At 44.0% G+C, this 10,756-nt stretch overlaps 1 pseudogene; it reads left to right on the top strand.

Annotated features, from left to right (window-relative positions):
* Window positions 1-328: 328 nt before the first annotated feature.
* On the top strand, window positions 329-9,555 carry LOC125528343 (annotated as a pseudogene).
* The last annotated feature ends 1,201 nt before the right edge of the window (window positions 9,556-10,756 follow it).

Raw genomic sequence — 10,756 nt, 5'->3', positions numbered from 1 at the left:
AGACCTATCTCTCCAGAACTTCGTGGTGGCTTGTGATTGCAAACAGGTGGTAGAGGATATTAAAGGAGGGACTGGCGGAGCTTACTTATCGGTCATCAGAGAAATCTTCCAAAGGAGCCCCGTTTTTAATAGCTGTACCTTTATTTTTGAAAGCAGAGCTTCAAATAGCGATGCTCACAGTCTTGCTAAACACTCACTTTTGCTTGATCGGGGTCGCCATTTGTGGCTTTTATCTCCTTATGGCCCGGCATGTATTCCTCTCAATGCTACCATAGATTAATAAAGTGTTAGCACCCCTAAAAAAAAAATACCATCTCCGTCTCCTCCTCCTCCTCCTCCCCGCCGCTTACCGGACTGCAGGTCGTCCGATTCGAGCTCTTCCGCCGACCAACCCTAGCCTGCCTGATTCCGCCCTACTAACTCCTTGCATTTCATCCAGTGAGTCTGGTGGTGCGGCTGCTTTGCTTAGTGGAGCGCCGCCATGTTCGAGCCAACGACCCCCGCCCTTGCTGGGAAGGGCTTCGGGGCGCGGCACCGCTGGAAGATGCTTCTCTCGCTGGGGCTGGGCGTCGCCGGCGCCGGCTACGCCGCCTACCGCTTCTACAACGCGCACCAGAAGAAGCTAGTCCAGGTGGAGGAGGAGGAGGATATCATCAAGCAACAGTAAGAACACACACGACCACCAGATTTTATTCTTTTTCCATGCAAGTGTGCATTTTCCTTCCTGCTTATGTGTGTGTTTGTCCATCTTAGTGGTATATATGGTAGCAAACAGCATTGAGTTGATGTCTTGGTGGTGGTGATCTGGGGCAGTAAGTTCTGTGATCGATCGGTTGATCGAATTCACTTTGTGCATTGGGTTCCTGTGATGCTGTTTACAACGCTATTGCGGCCGCTAAGCCATTTAGCGGCAAGTAAATAGAGTGCATATTCATCAGTGAAACGGGGTATTCTCATCAGGAAAATAGAAATAGAGGATTTCTTCAAGAATGGATATTAACATGCCTTGGTGCAGATCCATTTTCAGAAGAATGGATGTTAACATCTTGTTCAAGTGCCTCGCGCTGAGCAAGTGAGTCCTTCATGACCGTTCTGTGCTATTCTCTGTTAGGTTGCAAGGCCAGTTTGAAGAGGTGAAGGAGGAGCAGGAGGAAGGGAAGGAGGAGCAAGAGGAGCAAGGGGAGGAGGAGGAGGAGCAGCAGCAGCAAGTTCTTCCTCCTTTGCCGGAGGCAGACAGAGATTGGAAGTCTTACTACTACCGCAGCTGGGATCACGTTCTACCTCCACCAACATTGCAGCTCGCAAGTAGTCTGCCTCGCATCCCCAGACAACCACACAAGACAAAATGGAGTAAGTAACAGATTATCCATCCCAAGGAAAAACCTTTGGTCCAAATTCTTTCATGAATTGACACTGACACCGCTCCAAACTTCTCCGTTCGGATGATGAGCCTTACAGGTTAAAAGCAAATGGAGCCTCAGACTGGCATCCCAGCTTTCTTACTCCCAAGTGATGTTGTGCTGGAGCCGCAGCATCGGGCGTACGCTCACGGTCTGTCGATAACGTATGGCTCAGCCCAGACGCTTCCACTTACTCAGGAGCCATGGACCGAAGAGGCGATTGCTCAAGGGCTTTGCCGTGACTTGACACATGACCTGTTTGAGAAGGTTATGAAATTTCGCGAGTCACTATGCAAGGTCATCGATTCCGGTCCCATTGCTGTCACGCTGAATCCGCAGCGCCACTATTATGACATCCGTTCGGATGATGAGCCTTACAGGTTAAAAGCAAATGGAGAATACATTATGATCAAGTTACCCAATGGCAATGAGATAAAGGCAGGGCATGTCGTAACAGTGTACGGGTACGCATGCCCGGGAGGCGATGTGCGGAGTTTACTCCTCAACTATCAAGAGAATACAGTGAGGGCGCCAGCGCGAAACCAAGATGAGGCCGCGGTGCCACAAGACCAAGTCAATCCCGGCCGACATCTAATGGATCCGGATGCGATCTATGGCTACTACACACCGGGCGGCCTCAAGAACATCAAATTCACACTGAAGTAGCTACTCTGGATGATGGAACCTGATCTATTTATGTCGTTTTAGCTACATTTGCTAGTATGTGCTGAACTATGTAGAGCTGAACCCATTGGTAGTCGATGAAAAGCAAAGCATCACATGTAATGGAAATACACATTTTTCATTTCAGTCATTTCCAGTATGCTATGCACGTGGATGGACAATATGTGTGATGACACCTGAAGCATTTTGTTTTTCTTGGTGGGCTCATCATCTTTAGCTATTGAATCATTTTGTCCTCATCTGTGGCTGGGAATGCCTTATTACCTGAAATGATATGTCTTATTATCTGGTGTGAAGTGCAAACTGACACACCTCCGGTGTTACGGCTTGATATCTCTTGGTCTTGGGATGTACACCCGGCATCTAGTCAGTAACCTCCCATGGGCCATGGTCCGTTAATTTCAACTCACCGGCGAGAGGCTGTCTGTATGCTTAAAAATTTATAGTAAGAGTGTTCAATGTCCTTTCACTTGTATGTAAATTTCTTGTTTGAGCGCGAGGATTGATTGCTGCTCAGCTGGGTCAGTAGATTTATTGTTCAGTCTAAGCATGTAGTTCGAAAAAAAATCTAATCTTTTGGCTGCTGATTTGTACGGTTTCAGTTTCAGTTTAAGTTTGGTACAGTGGCGTTGATGTGAGAAGTAACAAGACTAAGATGGTGTTCTGTTTTGCAGGTAGCTGGTGTGGGTCCCATCTGTCAGCTCTATCTTGTTCCTCCTCACCCCGTTGTTGCATGCGTGCTCTAACTCTCAAGACATGGGCAGTCGTCTATGGTTGGTTGCAGTTGGCGATTAACTCACTGACGAGATGAAATTTTTCGCCTGTAACGCCATCGGACGTCCCTATGCTCAAGTAAGATATGTAATAAGGGAGGTTATGTGAATACAATTTCCGGATGGTTTGAGTTTGGTACAGTGGTGTTTGTTCATTTTAAGGCTGACAAACTAGCTGCCAAGTTCCAGTAAAATCTTTTAAGGCTGACAACTAGCTGCCATTTTAATCTGTGGCGAAGCAGCCTACACACATTTTAATTTGAGCAAGCTTCGTTTGGGCACATCACATGGATAGATGAATGGTCAAATAAATAAATGGAGCCAAAATCTATAAGTTATGACTTCAAACTGAATGACACCTCAGTCAGTGAGGTCAGTTTCAGGTTCTGAAACTGAAACTGAATGCTGCTGATTTGTTGAGTTTGAGTTTGGTAATTAGGGTGGTGTGGACGTAAGAAGAGATGACCTCTCTTCTCTTTGTATGCTATGCTACTTAATATGTCAATCTCAGATTAATCAGTACAGTACCCCAACTAGTTCTGTGTTCCTAGTATACTTTTTTTTCTTTGAAAGATTAGTTTGTACTTTGTAGTATGTCAATGTGCTGCTTAATATGGGGCACTTAATATGTAACTAGATTTTCTAAATTTTGAAATTTTAATTCTGATTATGCATATCACTGTTTTTCATCTAAAATGTGTAGTATTTTCATATTTATGGACACCACAGAATTTCAAAATTTTACTATGGGGCATTATATTTCTATAGAAGTACTACACGTGTTGTTTTGATCAAAGATAATTTTCTTCTTTTCTATCCAAAAAGATGTAGCTCATACATCAGTACTAAGTTGTCCTATACTGTTGGCAGGTTGGTGTGGAAGTGATTTTGATGAGCTGAAAGATATTGGGATGAAGGTTGTAAAAATATGTGGCAGGTTACCACTTGCTATTAAAGTTATGGGTGGAGTCTTAAGCAGAAGAGATCCTATGGAACGTGACTCGGAGATTGTTTTACACAAGAATCTTGGCTGGAAAGAAGAAGACGGGTCACAAGAGGAACTAAACTACTCAGTAAGCTTAAGCTACGATGATTTATCTCCAAAGTGGAAGCAATGCTTTCTGTACTACTGACTTTTGCCAAAGGGTTCAGGTTTTGAAAAGGATACAGTTATTAGCATGTGGATAAGTGAAGAGTTTGTTCAACATGATGGTAGGTCGGGGTCAGACCTACTATTATCATGTCGAACAAATAGGGGCTGGGGCTGATTATCATTGGGAGTTAGTCGCGAGGAATCTTTTGGAGCCCGATGATTCAAATGAGAACATATGGGAGTACACCTTGCATGATGCCGTCCGCTCATTTGCTCAATTTATGGCTAAGGAAGAAGCATTGGTGGTTCACAAGGATGAAGGTGACATAAGAAATCTTCTTTCGGAAAACCAAAAATTTCACCATCTCTGTATATTTCATCCCAAACTAGAGTTGAGCATCCTAGAGAAGCAAGAAACATTGAGGACATTATTATTGATAGACTATGAGCTCGATTAAACCTGGTGGTTCATTGGCAAATTTTGCTAGTCTACGGGTATTGGATATAGATGCTCCAGCCATCGAGCATGTCGGGCCTGACTTCCAGACCCATGATGCAGCAAGGGGAGACAGAGATGTCGCATTCCCCAGTCTGAGAGAATTGGAGTTACGAGGGCTGTCCGGATGGAAGGAGTGGGGCTGGGAGGAGGAGCAGAGCAGAGCAGTGTCATAGCCATGCCAGCTCTGGAGCTTCTCTACCTCAGGGACTGCAAGCTGACACACCTTCCCCGAGGACTTGCTAGTGACCGCAGGCATAATCTGAGAACCATGCATTGTGCGTCCTAGAATATGTGGAGAACTTTCCTTGGGTTGTGGAGCTGAATGTGTACTAGTGCCCTGAGATGAAGCGGATCAGCGGATTGCCCAAAGGCCAAAGCTGAAGCTGCTGGAGGGCGTTCTGGCACTGGACATCATGGAGCTGGATTGGGAACACTGGGAGGTTGCTGGACCAGATGCCAGGTGCACACCCAAGGCCAAGACCAAGTGCCGCCTGAGCTCCCAGAAGACCTTCCTGGTTATAAGAGAATCAGGTGGGCATGCATGCAGCTTTGAACTCACTCACTTACAATTAATTTCATCTGTCCCTCTGGACTTGACTCCACCTGCTGTATGTAAATTTCTTGGATGGTTTGAGAAGGAGCATATTAATTAATTGCTCAGTTTCGTTTGAGTTTGGTAGTGTAATTAAGGTGGTGTTGATGTGACAAGTAAGACTAACAAGTGTGGGCTGGTCTTGATGTTGCATGCGTGCTCTGAAACTGAATCTCAAGACGGTTGGTTGCAGTTGGCGATTAACTCTGAATAGATGGAGTTGGATTGGATTGGATTGGGTCCAAGCTCAAGCCCAAGACGAACTACCGCCTGAGCTCCCAGACAATGCCACCTTGGTATATATTTGCTTGTTCAGATTCAGAGAGTGAACTGTCTGACGAGATGAACAATTTCGCCTGTAATAAGAGAGTGTACCCTTTGTATTTCTCGATGGTTTGAGCACACAAAAGAGTACGCACTGCTGCTCACCTGGACCTGGAATGGGTCAATATATTTCCGTTTGTTTTTATAAGACGTTCAGACAACTTGCTTTGTGCTGTTTTTGAACAGTGTCTGAAAGTCTAAAACATCTTGTAAAAATAAACAGAGGTACTACTTAAGGTGGTGTCGACGTGAGACGCCCTTCTTCTCTTTGCCCGCGACGGCGGAGTCGTCGGTCCGTACGTGTACGTCTGATGTTGATCCATTCCAAATTAGTTAACTTTCTTCGGTCCTAGGATAAACATCGCGCTGCCTCCAAATATGTTTGGCGGTCCTACACTAGGCAAATTAGTTAACTTTTCTTCTTTTTTCAAAAAGGAGGTGAAACTAGTACTAAATACTATCTCCGTTCATTTTTATAAAACGTTTTAGACATCCAGACACTGTACGTAAAAAGCAAGCAAGCTGCCTGAAATGTCTTATAAAAACAAACAAAGAGAGTACTAAATGGAGCCACAATCTACTTATGAATCAAAACTAAATGACACCTCAGTACTGAGAAACAAACGGAGGGAGCCACAATCTACTTATTCCCTCCGTTCCAAATTACTCGTCGCAAAAATGGATATATCTAGAACTAAAATACATCTAGATACATCCATATTTGTGACAAGTAATTTGAAACGAAGGGAGTATGAATCAGGTTCTCAAACTGATTGAAGCGGCAAATCGATCGAGCCATACATACATACGGGCCCAATTGCAGAGCCCAGACCGCATCACTCAGTTTCACTCCCCCGCACATCACGATTGCTCGATGCTATGTATCGCACGTTATGAGCAATACCTAGCGGCCGCCTACAGTTCGCGGCTTCACGCCAATGGACGTCCTAGTAACAGCATAGCGTAGCTTCTTCTGAGTTTCCACGCATTGATATTCAGAATAGTTGAAGTCTGGTTTTATTTTCCTCAAAAAATGTTAATGAAAGTTCACAAATTTTTTAAAAAGTTCACATATTCCCAAAATGCTCACTAATTCAAAAACTATTCATGAACAATTTTTCAATTACACACTGATTTTTTAATATAAGCTTAACATTTCTTAATATGCGACGAACATTTTTTTCGAGAACACACTACACAAATTTTTAAATGAAATAATGAACATTTTTTATACACAGTGAAACTTATTTTAAATATCCAGTGAAATTTTAATACACATTAAACAATTCTGAAATGCACACTGAACATTTTAAAATAATTAAATAAATATAAAATAGAAGAGAAAAATAGCAGAATCCGGTCAGAGTTTCAAAACCCGGTCAGAGTTTGAGAAAAGTCGGCCGATTTGAAACTTTGTAATCATATTTAAAAATGACAACCACCATGTATTTTTATTTCATAATATGTAAATAGGTGTAATATAGTTGTCACGTCCAATATGCAACCTTATTCTAAAGGAACTCGAAGGTTCCACCAAGGATAGAAACGTATATTGGAGACGCTTTTGTAAGGTGGATATCATTACATCGTACCATTACATAATAGTTGGGGATACATACAAAGGCACACAATGCCACATGAATACAACAATACATCATACTTGAGAACCACATCCGACTACGGATGCAACACAAAGCAGAAACTCAAGCAATATCCATCCTGCTAGCTCAGGCTGCCGACCAGGAACCTATCCCTCAATCGAAGAAGAAGCAGAAGAAGGGCTCCAAAACAAGTAAACATCACTCTCATATCATGATCATCGCATAACCTGCACCTGCAACTGTTGTTGTATTAATCTGTGAGCCACGAGGACTCAGCAATCCCATTACCATGGGTATCAAAACTAGCAAAGCTTAATGGGTATGGAAAGGGTAAGTGGTGAGGTTGCAGCAAGCGACTAAGCAATGTATGGTGACTAACTTACGGGTACAAGAATAAGATGAGAAACTACGCAATCAGTCGCAAATTAGTAATGATCAATAAGTGATCCTGAACTACTTACGTTCAAACATAACCCCACCGTGTTCTCTTCTCAAACTAATTCGAAAAGAGACGATCATGGTTACGCACGCGGTTGGTGTATTTTAATTCAAGTCTGATTTCAAGTTCTCTACAACCGGATATTAAAAATTCCCATCTGCCACATAACCGCGGGCACGACTTTCGAAAGATTAAACCCTGCAGGGGTGTGCCAACTTAGCCCATGACAAGTTCATGATCCGCGGAGACAATCCTCCATCGCGGGACATCCGATCAACCTCGGGATCCCGGTGCACAAGACATTTCGACAATGGTAAAACAAAACCAGCAAGACCTCCCGACGTGTCGACACCCTGATAGTAGCCGCGCGTATCTCGTCTCACGCCATGACGGATGAGCTAAGCTTACGGTCGCTGAGACCCAAGTTGCCCAAGGGACGCCACAAGGTGCTCTAGTTTGGACAAACACTCATGAGGAGCACTGGCCTGGGGGGTTGATTAAGTCCACGGGGTCCGGAAAGTCCCTATACAAGTTTTAGTTGTTATTAGGCAAATGGTAAAACCAATGTTGGGCCTTGCTGAAAAAGTTTTACTCAAAGCTAACTGTCAAGAGGGCCCCATAAACCCTCATCGTGTTAGGGACGCAAAATCAAGGGACATAACACCGATATGACGGAAATTAGGGCGGCAAGAGTGGAACAAAACACCAGGCAAAAGGCCGAGCCTTCCACCCTTTACCAAGTATATATGTGCATTAATTAAATAAGAAATATTGTGAAATCCCATGATATCCATGTCCCAACATGGAACAAACTGCAACTGCACCTGCAACTAGCAACGCGATAAGAGGGGCTGAGCAAATCGATAACATAGCCAAACAACGCTTTGCTAGAATGGGTGAAAAGATTAGAGGCTAACATGGCAATTTGGGAGGCTTGATAACAAATGGTAGGTAGCGCGACATAGCGATAGTATCAAGACAACTAGCATAGCATCGAGATAACAAGTGGCATTGATTCTCTCTGCTGCTGGCCGAGGGTTCCTTAGGGAAACTGAAGCAAGTATTTATAACATATCCCTTTTGATTACTCAATTTGGAATTCCATTCGAGGCCAGCAATATCCCAACTTTCTTACCCCCAAGTGGTTTTTTTTAAAAGGGGAAGATCCCTGGCCTCTGCATCAACGTGATGCATACGGCCACATTTATTAATAAGCATTACTCCCAAGTGATGTTGTGCTGAAGCCGCACCAGCGGGCGTATGCTCTCGGTCTGTCGATAAAGTATGGCTCGGCCCATACGCTCCCACTTACCAAGGAGCCATGGACCGAAGAGTCAACTGCTGAAGGGCTTCACTGTGATTCTACCCGTGAGCTGTTTGAGAAGGTCATGAAATTTCGCGAGTAGCCGTGCAAGATTATCGATTCAGGTCCAATAGCTATCACGCTGAATCCGCAGCGCCACTATTATGAAATCCGTCCGGATGATAGGTTAAAAGCAAATGGAGAATACGTCGTCATCCAATGGCAAGGAGACAAAAAAAATTGCCGTCTCTCTATCGACTCAATGGATTCAAAACTAGAGTTAACCATCCTAGGGAAGCAAGAAACATTGAGGACATTATTGATAGGCTGTAACATCAAATTAACCTGGTGATTCGTTGGCACATTATGCTAGTCTACGGGTATTGATAAGCCAGCGATGGTTAGCCAGGATCAACTTACTTATCCCTTTTGGGTGCATAAGGCTCATGTCATGTCCTCAATATGCCTAAATGGAAACTTCAGAATTCGGAAGGCTCATGTCATGTGCTTATTGTGCTGACTGAAATGCTGAAGATGGTATCAGGTACTTGATCAGAATTCTTTGGTTGTAAGCGTGCGTGTCGATTTAGCTAGCTTTGTTACCTACCAGCCAGCTGATGTGTGTAAGGAATGGATGATCAAACGCTCACTAGTTTCGGTTTGTATTTGGTACAGTGGTGTTGATGTAACATGTAAGAAGACTATAAGAAGGTCTTGTCTTTTGCAGGTAGCTGATGTTCCTCCTCGGCAATCACAGATCATGCGTGCTCTGAATCTCAAGACATGCGTGTTTCTTAGTACTGAAACTGAAATGAAAAGGCAGAGCCATGCATGCATGTTCCAGTAAAATATTTTAAGGATACATGAATGAATGGCCTCACAAGTAAAAAAATGGAGCCACAATCTATAAGTTCGACGCAGTTCGGGCCAGGGGCGTAGCTTTCGATCTGCTCCAGACGGCCAAGCGAATTGGCCCGCAGTGCGAAGCCGCCGAAGAGGAAGATCTGTCCGGGGAGGAAGGTCTCACCCTGGACTGCATCGCTATTGATGATCGTATGAGCCATCGAGCCTGACGGCGACGACGCAGAGGAACTCTCAATGAAAGCACCAATGTCGGTGTCAAAACCGGCGGATCACGAGTAGGGGGTCCCGAACTGTGCGTCTAGGCCGGATGGTAACATGAGGCAAGGGACACGAAGTTTTACTCAGGTTCGGGCCCTCTCGATGGAGGTAAAACCCTACGTCCTGCTTGATTAATATTGATGATATGGGTAGTACAAGAGTAGATCTACCACGAGATCGAGGAGGCTAAACCCTAGAAGCTAGCCTATGGTATGATTGTTGATGTGTATGTTGGCCTACAGACTAAAACCCTCCGGTTTATATAGACACCGGGTAGGGTTAGGGTTACATAGAGTCGGTTACAATGGTAGGAGATCTGCATATCCGTATCGCCAAGCTTGCCTTCCACGCCAAGGAAAGTCCCTCCCGGACACGGGACGAAGTCTTCAATCTTGTATCTTCATAGTCCAGGAGTCCGGCTGAAGGTATAGTCCGGCCATCCGGACACCCCATAATCCAGGACTCCCTCAAAAAGATTTAAAAACCCCAACTTTCAAAATAAATCCAAATGAATCTCAGGAAAAATAGAGAGGGCAAAAATCAGGCTGTCACAACCAACATAAGCATTAAAATCTTCTTGCTTAACCATAAAGTTATCAAATTCATCCAAACATTGGCTAGCAAACTTAGCAGGAGGGATTTCAGCTTTATCATATCTATAGTGAGAATTTACCTTTACTACCTGTATAGGGTTATCGAGACCATGTGTTTCTTCAATAGGTGCTGAATTAAGACCATCCATTTCTTCAACAGGAGGTAAATTCTTAACATCTTCAGCTTTTATACCTTTTTCTTTCATAGATTTCTTTGCCTCTTGCATATCTTCAGGGCTGAGAAATAGAATACCCCTTTTCTTCGGAGTTGGCTTAGGAGTTGGTTCAGGAAGTGTCCAATTATTTTCATTAGTCAACATATTATTCAATAGA

This window comes from Triticum urartu, unplaced genomic scaffold, assembly GCF_003073215.2.
Source record: "Triticum urartu cultivar G1812 unplaced genomic scaffold, Tu2.1 TuUngrouped_contig_4803, whole genome shotgun sequence".
Taxonomy (NCBI): domain Eukaryota; kingdom Viridiplantae; phylum Streptophyta; class Magnoliopsida; order Poales; family Poaceae; genus Triticum; species Triticum urartu.
This window is presented reverse-complemented; position numbering and strand designations above follow the sequence as displayed.